This window comes from Lucilia sericata, unplaced genomic scaffold (genome assembly GCF_015586225.1).
Source record: "Lucilia sericata isolate MDLA Ls3-8-SP2 unplaced genomic scaffold, ASM1558622v1 Contig000940F_arrow, whole genome shotgun sequence".
NCBI classification, from domain to species: Eukaryota; Metazoa; Arthropoda; class Insecta; order Diptera; family Calliphoridae; genus Lucilia; species Lucilia sericata.
In genome coordinates this window covers 180,348-197,426 of record NW_023994926.1, presented here as the reverse complement: position 1 = coordinate 197,426, position 17,079 = coordinate 180,348, and the positions used below count along the sequence as shown (strand labels likewise).

General features: G+C 30.5%; 1 protein-coding gene across 1 annotated transcript in view; it reads left to right on the top strand.

Annotated features, from left to right (window-relative positions):
• Positions 1–5,221: 5,221 nt before the first annotated feature.
• LOC119609146 (roundabout homolog 2-like) overlaps positions 5,222–17,079 on the top strand; it is a gene marked incomplete at its 3' end in the record, with an annotated part of 186,598 nt that continues 174,740 nt past the window's right edge. The window contains exon 1 of the mRNA XM_037963860.1: positions 5,222–6,433. The remainder of the gene's footprint in view (positions 6,434–17,079) is intronic.

Genomic DNA, 17,079 nt, shown 5'->3' with positions numbered 1-17,079 from the left:
AACATCAAAAGAAAATACAACAAAAAAAAAAAGAGATTGAAAATCAATCGAAAAATATGTAAATTTTAATTGGAGAATTGTTGAATGGTGTTAAATGCAAATTTGTTTAAATAAAATCGAATAGAGACATATGAAAAACATAATGGAGGCAATTTGTAACACTTCTTTTATTTCTGGTTTGTTTAAAACAAAATTTGTATCTGTGACATCTGGTTAGTAATTCGTATTGACATTTAACGAGTTAAATGTGTTATAAAAGGGAGTTATTGTGTTGTTGAAATGGTTAGACAAAAAAAAAAAAAAAAGAACAGAAAAATAACAACAACATTTTACGAAAAAAAACTTTATTAAAATATAGTAAAAATATAAAAAAACATTAGAGAAGATATTGTTTGATGTTTATAAACATTTGCTGCTAGCAACAAAATATCTAAATATTTCTAAAGACATTTCATAATAAAAATATAGACTAGACTATAGACTAGACTATAGACTAGACTATAGACTAGACTATAGACTAGACTAGACTATAGACTAGACTATAGACTAGACTAGACTATAGACTAGACTATAGACTAGACTATAGGCTAGACTATAAAATAGACTATAGACTAGACTATAGACTAGACTATAGACTAGACTATAGACTAGACCATAGACTAGACTATAGACTAGACTATAGGCTAGACTATAGGCTAGACTATAGGCTAGACTATAGACTAGACTATAGACTAGACTATAGACTAGACTATAGACTAGACTATAGACTAGACTATAGACTAGACTATAGACTAGACTATAGACTAGACTATAGACTAGACTATAGACTAGACTATAGACTAGACTATAGACTAGACTATAGACTAGACTATAGACTAGACTATAGACTAGACTATAGACTAGACTATAGACTAGACTATAGACTAGACTATAGACTAGACTATAGACTAGACTATAGACTAGACTATAGACTAGACTATAGACTAGACTATAGACTAGACTATAGACTGGACTATAGACTAGACTATAGACTAGACTATAGACTAGACTATAGACTAGACTATAGACTGGACTATAGACTAGACTATAGACTAGACTATAGACTAGACTATAGACTAGACTATAGACTAGACTATAGACTAGACTATAGACTAGACTATAGACTAGACTATAGAGTAGACTATAGACTAGACTATAGAGTAGACTATAGACTAGACTATAGACTAGACTATAGACTAGACTATAGACTAGACTATAGACTAGACTATAGACTAGACTATAGACTAGACTATAGACTAGACTATAGACTAGACTATAGACTAGACTATAGACTAGACTATAGACTAGACTATAGACTAGACTATAGACTAGACTATAGACTAGACTATAGACTAGACTATAGACTAGACTATAGACTAGACTATAGACTAGACTATAGACTAGACTATAGACTAGACTATAGACTAGACTATAGACTAGACTATAGACTAGACTATAGACTAGACTATAGACTAGACTATAGACTAGACTATAGACTAGACTATAGACTAGACTATAGACTAGACTATAGACTAGACTATAGACTAGACTATAGACTAGACTATAGACTAGACTATAGACTAGACTATAGACTAGACTATAGACTCTATAGACTAGACTATAGACTAGACTATAGACTAGACTATAGACTAGACTATAGACTAGACTATAGACTAGACTATAGACTAGACTATAGACTAGACTATAGACTAGACTATAGACTAGACTATAGACTAGACTATAGACTAGACTATAGACTGGACTATAGACTAGACTATAGACTAGACTATAGACTAGACTATAGACTAGACTATAGACTAGACTATAGACTAGACTATAGACTAGACTATAGACTAGACTATAGACTAGACTATAGACTAGACTATAGACTAGACTATAGACTAGACTATAGACTAGAGACTAGACTATAGACTAGACTATAGACTGGACTATAGACTAGACTATAGACTAGACTATAGACTAGACTATAGACTAGACTATAGACTAGACTATAGACTAGACTATAGACTAGACTATAGACTAGACTATAGACTAGACTATAGACTAGACTATAGACTAGACTATAGACTAGACTATAGACTAGACTATAGACTAGACTATAGACTAGACTATAGACCAGACTATAGACTAGACTATAGACTAGACTATAGACTAGACTATAGACTAGACTATAGACTAGACTATAGACTAGACTATAGACTAGACTATAGACTAGACTATAGACTAGACTATAGACTAGACTATAGACTAGACTATAGACTAGACTATAGACTAGACTATAGACTAGACTATAGACTAGACTATAGACTAGACTATATACTAGACTATAGAGTAGACTATAGACTAGACTATAGACTAGACTATAGACTAGACTATAGACTAGACTATAGACTAGACTAGAGTAGACTATAGACTAGACTATAGACTAGACTATAGACTAGACTATAGACTAGACTATAGACTAGACTATAGAGTAGACTATAGACTAGACTATAGACTAGACTATAGACTAGACTATAGACTAGACTATAGACTAGACTATAGACTAGACTATAGACTAGACTATAGACTAGACTATAGACTAGACTATAGACTAGACTATAGACTAGACTATAGACTAGACTATAGACTAGACTATAGACTAGACTATAGACTAGACTATACTAGACTATAGACTAGACTATAGACTAGACTATAGACTAGACTATAGACTAGACTATAGACTAGACTATAGACTAGACTATAGACTAGACTATAGACTAGACTATAGACTAGACTATAGACTAGACTATAGACTAGACTATAGACTAGACTATAGACTAGACTATAGACTAGACTATAGACTAGACTATAGACTAGACTATAGACTAGACTATAGACTAGACTATAGACTAGACTATAGACTAGACTATAGACTAGACTATAGACTAGACTATAGACTAGACTATAGACTAGACTATAGACTAGACTATAGACTAGACTATAGACTAGACTATAGACTAGACTATAGACTAGACTATAGACTAGACTATAGACTAGACTATAGACTAGACTATAGACTAGACTATAGACTAGACTATAGACTAGACTATAGACTAGACTATAGACTAGACTATAGACTAGACTATAGACTAGACTATAGACTAGACTATAGACTAGACTATAGACTAGACTATAGACTAGACTATAGACTAGACTATAGACTAGACTATAGACTAGACTATAGACTAGACTATAGACTAGACTATAGCCTAGACTATAGACTAGACTATAGACTAGACTATAGACTAGACTATAGACTAGACTATAGACTAGACTATAGACTAGACTATAGACTAGACTATAGACTAGACTATAGACTAGACTATAGACTAGACTATAGACTAGACTATAGACTAGACTATAGACTAGACTATAGACTAGACTATAGACTAGACTATAGACTAGACTATAGACTAGACTATAGACTAGACTATAGACTAGACTATAGACTAGACTATAGACTAGACTATAGACTAGACTATAGACTAGACTATAGACTAGACTATAGACTAGACTATAGACTAGACTATAGACTAGACTATAGACTAGACTATAGACTAGACTATAGACTAGACTATAGACTAGACTATAGACTAGACTATAGACTAGACTATAGACTAGACTATAGACTAGACTATAGACTAGACTATAGACTAGACTATAGACTAGACTATAGACTAGACTATAGACTAGACTATAGACTAGACTATATACTAGACTATAGACTAGACTATAGACTAGACTAGACTATAGACTAGACTAGACTATAGACTAGACTATAGAGTAGACTATAGAGTAGACTATAGACTAGACTATAGACTAGACTATAGACTAGACTATAGACTAGACTATAGACTAGACTATAGACTAGACTATAGACTAGACTATAGACTAGACTATAGACTAGACTATAGACTAGACTATAGACTAGACTATAGACTAGACTATAGACTAGACTATAGACTAGACTATAGACTAGACTATAGACTAGACTATAGACTAGACTATAGACTAGACTATAGACTAGACTATAGACTAGACTATAGACTAGACTATAGACTAGACTATAGACTAGACTTTAGACTAGACTTTAGACTAGACTATAACTAAACTATAGACTATATGGAGTATAGATTCGATTATAATCAGTCTATAGTCAAGACTTTAGATTCGACTTTATACTATATATTGAATATTATAGATTAGACTATGTAGAGTGTAGACAAGACTACAGATTAGACTATGGATTAAAATACGATTAAAGGCAATAGACTGAACTTAATATTTATGCTGTCTATAGAATGTTCATTAGATTGGAACAGTAAAATGTTATGTTGTCAAATTTTTATCTCCTTATAATATATTTTTTTTTAAATCTAAAATATTTTCTCAAAATTTCAATGTTCAAAATTGATGAACATGAAAATATCTAAATATTCCAAATATTCCAATTAATATTTATGTATATATTCATTGACACACTCACCCCAGTCTTGCAACAGTAGATTCTACTAATTGCTTAATTTATAGATAATCCCCACAACATATAAAGTATCTAACGAATACATTTACTAAGAACTCACTGTTAAAGCATTGTTTTCAAAACAAAAAACAGCTGTTTTCAAATTACAGTTATGTTATCGGCTGTTAATTTTGAGGCGAATTCAAAAAGAAAAAAGTATCTATAGTTTAACATAATTCTAGCAGTTGGTATTTTACAGATACTTTTGTGACAGAAGAAAAAATAAACAAAAGTAAATCCAATGGTGTAAACGCTCTTTCTCTCACACGTGACTCTCTGCAGCTAGTGTTTAACACTCACGCACTTTTGGTGATACAACTTTCGCTCTCTCTCTCTGTGTATCTCATGGATGAAGTTGTTTGTATACTAGGTTTTGTAGTTGTTGTAGGAAAAATATATTACTTATATAGAGGCAATGCACCCTAAAAATATGAACACTCAGTAGAGGAAAAAAGGTAGCGTAAAAGTGAGTTTGTATGAAGTAGATGAATTCGCCTTAAAATTGTAACTGAATGCTTTTATTGTTTAGAGATACTCTTTAGTTCTATTGCGATACTGTCCCGGTACGGTTGCTGAAAGCGCTTAAATAATGTTAAAGACGACGTTGGCATATAACGACGGCCAAAAACGGTATTTGTTTGTTTTCTTAAGTGTGTGTGTGTTTTTTATGGAAATGAAATGCTTTAAGAATTGAGAAAATTTATGCAAAAATTTAATTGTTCTTTAAACAATTTGAAAAAAAAAAAAAATAGATTGGCTGTTTAATTAATTAGAAAAAAAATATTACTATAAAACAAACCCCTTGGTGTTTCTAGGCGCTACAGCTCCATTCAGTGATAAACGTGTCGAGTTGTAGTCGAGTCCAAAAAGTGTTGGTTTTGGGAACAAGAAGAAAAATATATCGTGTATCTACACACCAGCAAACGGTTGTACAAAACTCGCGTTACGGTTGGAAACAAAAACAAAAAAAAAACGAAAATTTACGGATCCTTAAAAATCAAACATCGTGTGTACAAAAGAATCGAAAAAAGATAAAACTCAAGTAGAAAATTAATAACGAATGAAACAAAACTCATCTAGAGCATCTCTCACATAAAAAATAATTGAAATTTTCCACAAAAAAACAACAACAACAATAAGTTTTCCTTTACAACATCGGTATATAGTCGGTGCATTTAACATTCGTTGTAAAAAATTTGAAAATTTTCATAGTTGCGGGTTTTCCTATCTACCTAAATACACACTTACACTCATACACACACCAAAAAAAAAACACAATTTTTGAAAATTATTGTTTGTAGATTGTGTGTGTGCGTTTTTTCCCCGTTATAGAAAAAACCCAAAATATTACCCCTGAATAAAAAGTGAAATTTATTTAACAAAAATTAAAGAAAAGCCGAAAAAAAATGTTTCCTGAAAATTGTAATAAAGTAAAAGTTAATGTTAAAGAAAATTATTATTATAGTGTAATCTAAAGGAAAGAAGAGAATATTTTCCCCTCAAAAAAATCATAATAAAAGAATAATAATCAAAATATATGCTTCATTAAGTGTTTCAAAGTATAAAGTAAAAAATATATAAATTTTGAAATTATTAATATCTGTATAAAAAAGAATCTTATTAATAAAGAAATATTCTTTAAAATAAAAATTTTTGTGAAAAATTATAAAGAAAATTCCCCCCCCCCAAAAAAAAAAACTAATTTGAAAAAATTTCTTAAGAAAATAAAACTTTTTATATAAAATTTCTCGGATTTTGTGGATATTAAATACTTGACTTTAAATACAGCAGGATAAAGGATTAATAAAGGTTGGTATTTATATATTTGAGAAAAATTTTAAAAAAAGTACTTCCTGAGGAGTCATTGGTTACATTTAACTTATCTTCATCAGCAATTGCGATGTTTTAGCCCCATAATCTAAATATTATTGGAAATGGTTTCGGTATATTTAAGGCTTTCTTGGGTACTTCATTTAGACCGACTGGACAGACATTTCGTAATTCGCTTGATTTAAAAATTTTGTAACGGCAAACAAAGGGTTCAAAACTTTTTATCGTTTAAAACAGATTTTGTTAATTTTTTTCTATATATAGTCCAATGTTTGGACTTTATTAAATTAGAATGAAATTAGAGAACTAACTTAAAGCTTTCAAGATTGTTTCTTTTAAAATTGTTTGGCCCCCGATTAATAACAAATCCGGATACTATGGGAAATTTTTCGTACATTTTTATCAACAGGGAATGTTTATTTTAATGAAAATTTCTTAGATCCCTTAGTGGCGTAATGTGTATTACTTACGATTTTATGTAGTATATATCATCCCATCAACTTAACCTTATCTAGACCTTTTCAATCTGGTCCTAACGGGCTTTACAACTTTTAAACAATACAAACAGTTTTGTTCCATTTTTGAACCATTTTTATAAAATTTTGTTTTTTATTTCCGGAAATGTTTATCAACAAAGAAAATTTGAATGAAATTTAGACCTTAACACATTTTTGTTGTTTTTGGAACCATTCGGACCGGACGGACATTTCGTAATTCGCTTGATGTGGTAAACTGCTTCAACGGCAAAGAAGTGTTCAAAACTTTTTATCTTTTAAAACTATTTTTTGTTAAATTTTTCCAAATATAGAATGAAATTAAGTTTTCAAGATGTGTTCTTTTAAAATAGTATTTATTACATCCATTTGACCCATGTTTTATAACAAATAATTTTGATACAAAAAAAAAAAAACTATTTTAGGAAAATTTCCGGAACAAAGAATATTTTAATAAAAATTTCTTAGGCCCGATAGTGGCGTAAGGTTTATTACTTACGATTTTATTTAAATAGACATACTCCTATTAACTTAACTTAACCCCTAGCCTTTTCAATAGGTTCTTATCGGATTTCCATTATAAGCTATATAGTCCAACCGCCATTTTTTATTATTTATATTTTAGTTCTTTTAATTGCGGTTATTTTTATCAACAAAGAATATTTTAATGAAAATTTCTTAGGCCCGATAGTGGCCTTCTTCCGATCTAATGTAGAATACATATTTTTATCAACCTATCTTACCTCAGAACTTTTACATCGGAGTTTACAACTTTTAACCAGTTCAAAGTTTGTTGTTCCATTTCTGGCTATATATGTACGTTTTGTTCCTTTAACTGTCAGACGGACGGAATGTTATATCTGAATAATAAGGACTAACATATTTTGAACAGTAAACTTATCAAAGGACTGAGCTATGCTGAATCGGAATCTGATCTCAAAATGACAGTATAACATTTGGTATTTGAGGCATTTTTGATTACATTTGAGAACCCCCCAATTTTCGCCATATTTAGGACGTTATAACCGAGCCAAGTCAACTTTATTAATAAAATTTGTTATTTCGTCTGAAAGTTCTCTCTATTAGCTTCAGAATAAATATTAACCCCCTTATTCAGAAACATTTTATAAATTAAAAAATAGCTTTTTCATTTATTGACATATTTTAACCTTAAATTGTAACCAATTATATATTAAAACTATATTCGAATTCGTCTTCAACGGACGAGGTCTAGCGATATTAATTATGGCAAGTTGTGACTTCTAAGTTTACCCTAAAATAAAATTAAAATCTAATGAAAAGTCGAATTTTCTTACATTCACAGTTTCTTAAAATTTAAGGTTTAGATATATCAAAGAGGGGGCAACACCCAACAGAGGTTTAACATTCACTTTAAAGCCAATATATAGGACTTTTAAGCGGTATTTATAAATGAAGGTTACTTTGCGTGGTTTTAGCTTAGATATCTCCAAAATCGAAATATGGATTCAGCTCAATCCTATAAGAAAACTTTAACAACACTCGCAAGAGTCGAATAAATACAATATTTGAACTGTGGCACATCAGATATATAAACATTTTATGAGTCCAGATCTTTTTCTTAGACCCATCTACACAGTCTAAAAGCATGATTTCTTCTAGCTCCCTTTACATGTTGTCCCCAGAATACGGTACGCTTATGACCTTAGCCTCTGTATAAGGTCATCTTGAGAAAGTTACGTTCATACTGATGTCCTGCAAGTAAGAAGAACCATAATCGGCCTTAAATTGATATAATCGGTCCCATAAGAACATCTCTCATAGAAAACCGGTTAATAGTTGTTGTTGTAACTGCGAGACGTGTAAAATCGATGCTGTTGAGTTGACAATCCTTAGTCGTTATTCGTTAAACTCCGAGTCGTTTCCGCCGATTTATGGTTCTACCAATCGTTTACAAATCGTGATATATTAACTAAAAAACTAAACAACTTTTGAATCGAAAATGGGACACTGATTTAATAGTATCATTTTTGTTAGGTTCATTCACACCTCTTCGATGTTTCAGTTTCAATATATACGGACAATATATATGATGGAAATTATTGAGTCCAAAAACAATTTTATTTCGGCAAAAATTTAGTTATATGTATAGCTTACGGTAGTGCGAAGGTTAATCATGAGATTAAGTAAAATGTCCCAGTTTTTTTTAAAAACTCTTCTCGGCACCCTTAAATCATCGTTTTAATTAATAATTAAAAAGTACCGTTAATATTCCTTAACATTATTTACAGTTAACGTGTTTTTTTCATGCTACAACTAGTAGTAGACTACCAGAGACAACCCACCCAAATAGAATCCCGTCTATTTGCAAAAATAACGTGCATATAATTTTTGCAAAAACGCATATAAAATACCATTAATTTTCATTGTCTTAATGTGTCTGGGCATGTGAAATATACACATATATGTATACACACACACGTGTAGAAAATTAAAAACTCTATATGAGAACCCGGTAGAATGGGGAGGAATGATCAAAAGAGAATTTACATGAACGTAATTACAAATGAACATTTTATGACTTCTGGTGAGAGAAATGACTTATTTCAAAGGTATAATACAGGAAACAATGTTTAAATAGTTAATAGTAACGACTAACTACCCGCTGCATTACCAAGAGATAATAAAGTGGCAATTAGCTTCATTTTTGTACTAAAGAGAGTCCATAATATATACATCTGAGTTAACTAAAAGTGATACATTGTTGTCCTGTAAAATGACCGGGATAATCTATGTGAATCTGCGATGTACATTGTATGTGTGACTACTGTTCGAGTGTATGTGTTAAACAGAAAAGTGTTTGCTAAATTAAAAGTAATTTTCTAGCTTTTACATGATTACTGTAGCAAAAATGTATAAAAGAGCTAAAATACTGGCAAAAATTTCAGTAAAAACAAGAAAAAAAAAAACTCCCTTAAAACGTATTACCGACTATAGAAGGGGAATATAACATACAGATCTACACGCTTTCATTATAAAAATAAAATAAATAAACACGTTGATTTTAGATACTCTTTTCAGTTTAACAAATAGTTAAATTTTTCCATGCACTTTCAAAAAGAGGGAAAATACATTTTAATATGGCACACGAAGAAAATCTAATGAAAACAAACAAACAAACAAAAAATTTTCAAGAATTTTAATTAACAAATTGTAATTAATTAAAAATAGATAAAAAAAACAATTTTTATATTTTAAAAGAGGAAATAAATACTTGGAAGTAAATAAATAAATAAATAGTACTCTAGAGAAAAACAAATAAAAGTAGTTTTTTGAGGGTTTATCTTTTATTATTGCATTTTTTGGTTAGTTTTAATATTTTTAATGGTTTTAATTTTATTTAGAATTTTGAAAAGGAACAAAAATTTTAATTAAATAAAAGGCAATTTTAAGGCTTAAGTGGAAGTGTTTATGTTCTGGAACTACTTTCAAAATACTTTCAATTTTTAAGCTTGAATTTGGAAAATAGACTAAACTCAGAAATTATTAGTTCAGTTCTAGTTCAATTCTAGTTCAGTTCTAGTTCAGTTCTAGTTCAGTTCTAGTTCAGTTCTAGTTCAGTTCTAGTTCAGTTCTAGTTCAGTTCTAGTTCAGTTCTAGTTCAGTTCTAGTTCAGTTCTAGTTCAGTTCTAGTTCAGTTCTAGTTCAGTTCTAGTTCAGTTCTAGTTCAGTTCTAGTTCAGTTCTGGTTCAGTTCTAGTTCAGTTCTAGTTCAGTTCTAGTTCAGTTCTAGTTCAGTTCTAGTTCAGTTCTAGTTCAGTTCTAGTTCAGTTCTAGTTCAGTTCTAGTTAAGTTCTAGTTCAGTTCTAGTTCAGTTCTAGTTCTGTTCTAGTTCAGTTCTAGTTCAGTTCTAGTTAAGTTCTAGTTCAGTTCCAGTTCTAGTTCTGTTCTAGTTCAGTTCTAGTTCAGTTCTAGTTAAGTTCTAGTTCAGTTCTAGTTCAGTTCTAGTTCAGTTCTAGTTCAGTTCTAGTTCAGTTCTAGTTCAGTTCTAGTTCAGTTCTAGTTCTGTTCTAGTTCAGTTCTAGTTCAGTTCTAGTTAAGTTCTAGTTCAGTTCTAGTTCAGTTCTAGTTCAGTTCTAGTTCAGTTCTAGTTCAGTTCTTGTTCAGTTCTAGTTCAGTTCTAGTTAAGTTCTAGTTAAGTTCTAGTTCAGTTCTAGTTCAGTTCTAGTTCAGTTCTAGTTCAGTTCTAGTTAAGTTCTAGTTCAGTTCTAGTTCAGTTCTAGTTCAGTTCTAGTTCAGTTCTAGTTCAGTTCTAGTTCAGTTCTAGTTCAGTTCTAGTTCAGTTCTAGTTCAGTTCTAGTTCTGTTCTAGTTCAGTTCTAGTTCAGTTCTAGTTAAGTTCTAGTTCAAGTTCTAGTTCAGTTCTAGTTCAGTTCTAGTTCAGTTCTAGTTCAGTTCTAGTTCAGTTCTAGTTCAGTTCTAGTTCAGTTCTAGTTCAGTTCTTGTTCAGTTCTAGTTCAGTTCTAGTTAAGTTTTAGTTAAGTTCTAGTTCAGTTCTAGTTCAGTTCTAGTTAAGTTCTATGTCAGTTCTAGTTCAGTTCTAGTTCAGTTCTAGTTCAGTTCTAGTTCTGTTCTAGTTCTGTTCTAGTTCTGTTCTAGTTCTGTTCTAATTCTGTTCTAATTCTGTTCTAGTTCTGTTCTAGTTCTGTTCTAGTTCTGTTCTAGTTCTGTTCTAGTTCTGTTCTAGTTTGTTCTAGTTTTGTCCTAGTACTGTTCTAGTTCTGTTCTAGTTCTGTTCTACTTCTGTTCTAGTTCTGTTCTAGTTCTGTTCTAGTTCTGTTCTAGTTCTGTTCTAGTTCTGTTCTAGTTCTGTTCTAGTTCTGTTCTAGTTCTGTTCTAGTTCTGTTCTAGTTCTGTTCTAGTTCTGTTCTAGTTCTGTTCTAGTTCTGTTCTAGTTCTGTTCTAGTTCTGTTCTAGTTCTGTTCTAGTTCTGTTCTAGTTCTGTTCTAGTTCTGTCCTAGTTCTGTTCTAGTTCTGTTCTAGTTCTGTTCTAGTTCTGTTCTAGTTCTGTTCTAGTTCTGTTCTAGTTCTGTTCTATTTCTGTTCTAGTTCTGTTCTAGTTCTGTTCTAGTTCTGTTCTAGTTCTGTTTTAGTTCTGTTCTAGTTCTGTTCTAGTTCTGTTCTAGTTCTGTCCTAGTTCTGTTCTAGTTCTGTTCTAGTTCTGTTCTAGTTCTGTTCTAGTTCTGAGTTCTTTCTAGTTCTGTTCTATTTCTGTTCTAGTTCTGTTATAGTTCTGTTCTAGTTCTGTTCTAGTTCTGTTTTAGTTCTGTTCTAGTTCTGTTCTAGTTCTGTTCTAGTTCTGTTCTAGTTCTGTTCTAGTTCTGTTCTGTTCTAGTTCTGTTCTAGTTCTGTTCTAGTTCTGTTCTAGTTCTGTTCTAGTTCTGTTCTAGTTCTGTTCTAGTTCTGTTCTAGTTCTGTTCTAGTTCTGTTCTAGTTCTGTTCTTGTTCTGTTCTTGTTCTGTTCTAGTTCTGTTCTAGTTCTGTTCTAGTTCTGTTCTAGTTCTGTTCTAGTTCTGTTCTAGTTCTGTTCTGTTCTAGTTCTGTTCTAGTTCTGTTCTAGTTCTGTTCTAGTTCTGTTCTAGTTCTGTTCTAGTTCTGTTCTTGTTCTAGTTCTGTTCTAGTTCTGTTCTAGTTTTGTTCTAGTTCTGTTCTGTTCTAGTTCTGTTATAGTTCTGTTCCAGTTCTCTTCTAGTTCTGTTCTAGTTCTGTTTTAGTTCTGTTCTAGTTCTATTCTAGTGCTATTCTAGTTCTGTTCTAGTTCTGCGTATCATTTTTTTTATTTTTTATAAAAAAAAGATATGTATGTATGTGTGTTTTGTTCTTAAATTATCTTTACTACTTGCTTTTTTTGATAATTTTAACATGTTTTCTTTTTTTTTAACAATTGATTTTCTTTTAAGTCTCTTATTTTTTTATTTGCATATTCTACTGTATTTGAAACGCCTAATTTCCTACTTTATAAAAATTATTATTTACAAAAAAACATTTCATATGCAAATCATGTCTCCAAAACCTAGCAAGCTAGAATGTTTAGCAGAATTTTCCAAACATTTAAACACGATGCGACAAGGTATGGAGACAAATTTATGATAAAAATAATAAAAATTGTTAAGAAATTCTAATGAAATATGTACAACAGGCTTGCTGAAGTATAGACAAATAAATTTGTTTAACAATAATGATTGGTTTTTCTTTTTTTCTTTCTAACATATTAATAATTCCAGACGAGCAATCTTAAAGCTAACGTGTGTTGTAAGTAAGTTCTACTTTTAGCACCCCATTCTCATGGTTCTCATGGCACATAAAGAATTATGAGTCAAATGGAAAAATTGTATAATAATGCAATTGAATTTCAATAAATTTCCAGTCAAAATAATTTTTTTTTTATTTTTGAGGGAGAGCGATTAAATTTTGAAGATGTTTAAAGAAAATTGTTTTCAACAAAATTGGAAAATTATTTTTGTTTTTTTTGCTTTGTCTGAAACCAGACAGAAAATTATAAAAATTGTTTTGTTGTAGGTAATAAAAAGTTGGTTATTGTTAGCACGCAAAAAGGATATAAAAACAACAACAACAAATGGTGTTTTGCCTACACACACACACTAATACTTTTAAGGATACATTTACCTAATACCCAGCAGTGTGGTAAGGAGTCAAATTTTTACTCTAAATAATTTACCAAATTCTTATTTCACACGCTTAGCAAGGCAGAATCAAATCTAAATGCCATTAGCAGGAAGTCAGGGGCCACTTTAGTGTCTCTAAGTAAACTAAAAAGTAAGCAGTTTGAAACTAGTTTTTAGGATTATCACAAGTAATCTATGGGAATGTCAATAGAAAATTATAAGAGAATAATTTGTATGGAAAAGTAGTGTGGTTGCGAACTGTAAAGACTACCGTACCTTGGAAAGTAGTTATTTAACTCATTACCAGTAATCTATAAGAGAGTGAATTGTCCATTAGTAATGATAAAGAAGTGTAGTTGTAAACTACAAAAGGTCAATTTATCCCCTTCTTCCTCTGGATGATTGTTTAATCACTAACTAACTAACCTTATATGGAAGTTCGTCTCCGACCATTCCCGAACTACAGGGCGATTTCAAAAACACTTACCTACTACACTTACACCCATATAAATGAGTGAAAAAAGAAAACAGCAGAAAAAAATTTTACAATTTTTGTTAGAGAGTCATCGTCTATGTGAAACATAAAATTCCAATTTGTGTTTATTAAACTCAATGTAAGGACTCACACATACACACACTCATACACCAACACATTTTTATACCGCCCAAGGATACTACATTATTGAACAGTTAAAACAACAACAGCATGACAAAATACATAAGAAGTTACAGTCGGGCATAGCCGATCATTTGACAGCCTATAGCAGCAGTGATCAGTCCAGGTTTAATCCATTGCAAAGTCATTTCTCAGTTCAAACTTGATCAATATCTTTTTACGTAAAAGGACTTTATAAGTAGACATTTTTGTAACTTAAACCATTGGCAAACAAACAAAAAGTACTTTCCAAAGTAATTTCCCTTTTTTTCCCCTATTCCCTGAATGGCTCTTTAAGCAAAAGGACTTTAATGTATACAATGTGATGACTTAAACTAATGACACTTTATAATAGAGAATAAGCAATTATACCCTACGAAGTACTTTACAAAGTGATTACCCTTTTTCGTGCATTTTCATCCCTCCGATAACCATATCAAAAAAAAGTACCAAAACTATAAAAATATTAAAATTCTTATCCGTTCAGTATGAATTGTCTTAAAACAATTGGCAACCTTTACCTTTTCATGTTTGTAACTGGGCGGAGAATTCCCTTTTTCCCTTGAAGGTACTTTTCCTTAAATTTGTTTATAATTTTAGTAAAACATTGTATCTACTCCCACGAAAATATATGGTTCTTTTACAACAAAAATATGCTTTTCTTCAAAAACAAAAAGTGCTATTCTTAACTCTTTTCGTTCTTTTGAATAAGGCCGTAAGTCTATTAAGTACTTTTGAAAACAGAATTCCCTTGATATTCGTGTTAAAGGTACTTTTTCCTACTGGTCTCTTGAACATACTTTCTTAACACAGTTTTATAAGTCTAAAGCGAATGTACTTATTCAGTTTTAAAAACAAAAATATGGTTTTGTTGAAGGGTACTATGCCTACCCTTTTTTGTACCTTTATAGTACTTTTTGAAAATGAACTTATAATTCTTTTTTTTTTTTTTTGGCGCAAACGTAAATATTGTTAGAAAATTAAAAATGTACAATTTATTCAACATTATCCTCCTTCTTCCTGTCTTAAGGCCTTTTGAATAAGCCTATAAAGTACTTTTTGAAAATTAACAAGAAAATCCCCTTTTTAGCCAACATAAAAGTACTTTTCTTAATATTTTGCTATGATTTCAGAAAGCTGAAACAAAAAGTACTATTTTAACCCTTTTCCAGCCATTTTTTTGATATATTGGGAACAAAAAGGTAGTTTCATAAAAAATGTACTGAATTTATCTTTTATGGGCCCCTTAAAAGTACTTTTTGTTATATTTTATTACGTTTTTAGAAAGCTTTTCTGGTACTTTGAAATAATCTATTAAGTAGTTCTTGGAACTGAACGAAGAACTACCCTTTTTGCCAATTTGCAAGTACTTTTCTTAATATTTTGCTATGATTTAAGAAAGCTTAAACAAAAGTATTGCAAAAGTACTATTTTAACCCCTTTCTTGACCTTTTCAATTTTGAAACATTTTACTCTGATTACAGAAAGCTAAAAAATTTAGGTAAAAAATGTACTGAAAAGTGAAACTTTTTTGGTACTTTTTGTTAATGAACATATATTTATCTCTTCTAGGAACCTTGAAAGTACTTTTTTAATACTAAATGTAATGTAATGTTTTTTGGAAAGATTAAAACAAAATGTAACAATTTATTTTAAATTATCCCCCTTTTTCAGGCATTTCTAGTCCTTTATTAAGTACTTTTGGAACACAAACGCAGAATTCCTTTTTTGCCACCTTAAAGGTACTTTTTTAAACATTTTGCTTTGATTTGAGAAAGCTTAAACAATTTTTGTGTGTACTATTGTACTATATATAAGTACTATTTAAACCCCTTTTTTAAGCCTTTGTTAAAAAGCGCTTTTTTCATACATTTTCATGCATTTCTTATCCTTTGTTATGTACTTTTTGAACACGAACGCAGAATTCTCTCTCTTGCCAATTTGAAGGTACTTTTTAAATATTTTTCTACGATTTAAGAAATCTTAAAAGATTTTTGATTGTACTATTGTACCTTTTTTAAGCCTTTGTTAAAAAGTACTTTTTTCATACCTTTTGTTACAGTTAGACAGTTACAACGATCATTTTAAAGTCAAAATGTACTATGTACTATTCTTGTTTTTGTGGTACTTTTGAGCCTATTGAAAGTACTTTTTTAAGGCAATTTTGATTGAAAACTAAAATGTACATTTTCTTTCCCATTATCTGCCTTTTTCGTGACTTTCCGGTTCGTTTGAATAAGTTTATTAAGTACTTTTTGATAATGAACCCTTTTTTCCTATATAAACGAAACGAAAATAGGGTAAAAGTACTATTTTAATACTCTTCGTACTATTCTTGAAAGTACTTTTTCATAAATTGTATTTTTATACATTTTATATAGAAAGAAGGATGGACATTATTAAATCGTTGCAGTAAGTCAATCCATGATCAATACTTTACTTATTTTATATTGCTATGTTACAAACATTATAACAAACACATCAAACACCCTACACACTATAAATGAAAAAAGGATATAAAAAACTACCCCCGTAAATACACATGCCTTTCTTTTCTCTTTATGGAGGATGAAAATTTTTACTTGACTGAAATGGGAAAAAAATCTATAACAAGGTTAGCCTGGCATATATCCTGTTTTGTGTTTCGAAATAAAGGAATACAACAAACATACATTTACACTTACACGGTTACATTCAAACACAACAGCCAAATAAAGTAAGTAAATTACTAAAAGTGTATGGATGTGTATGTGTTTTTTTGAGACTCACTGTCTGCCTGGCTGTTTGTATGTATTTATAGACCATAAAATGCA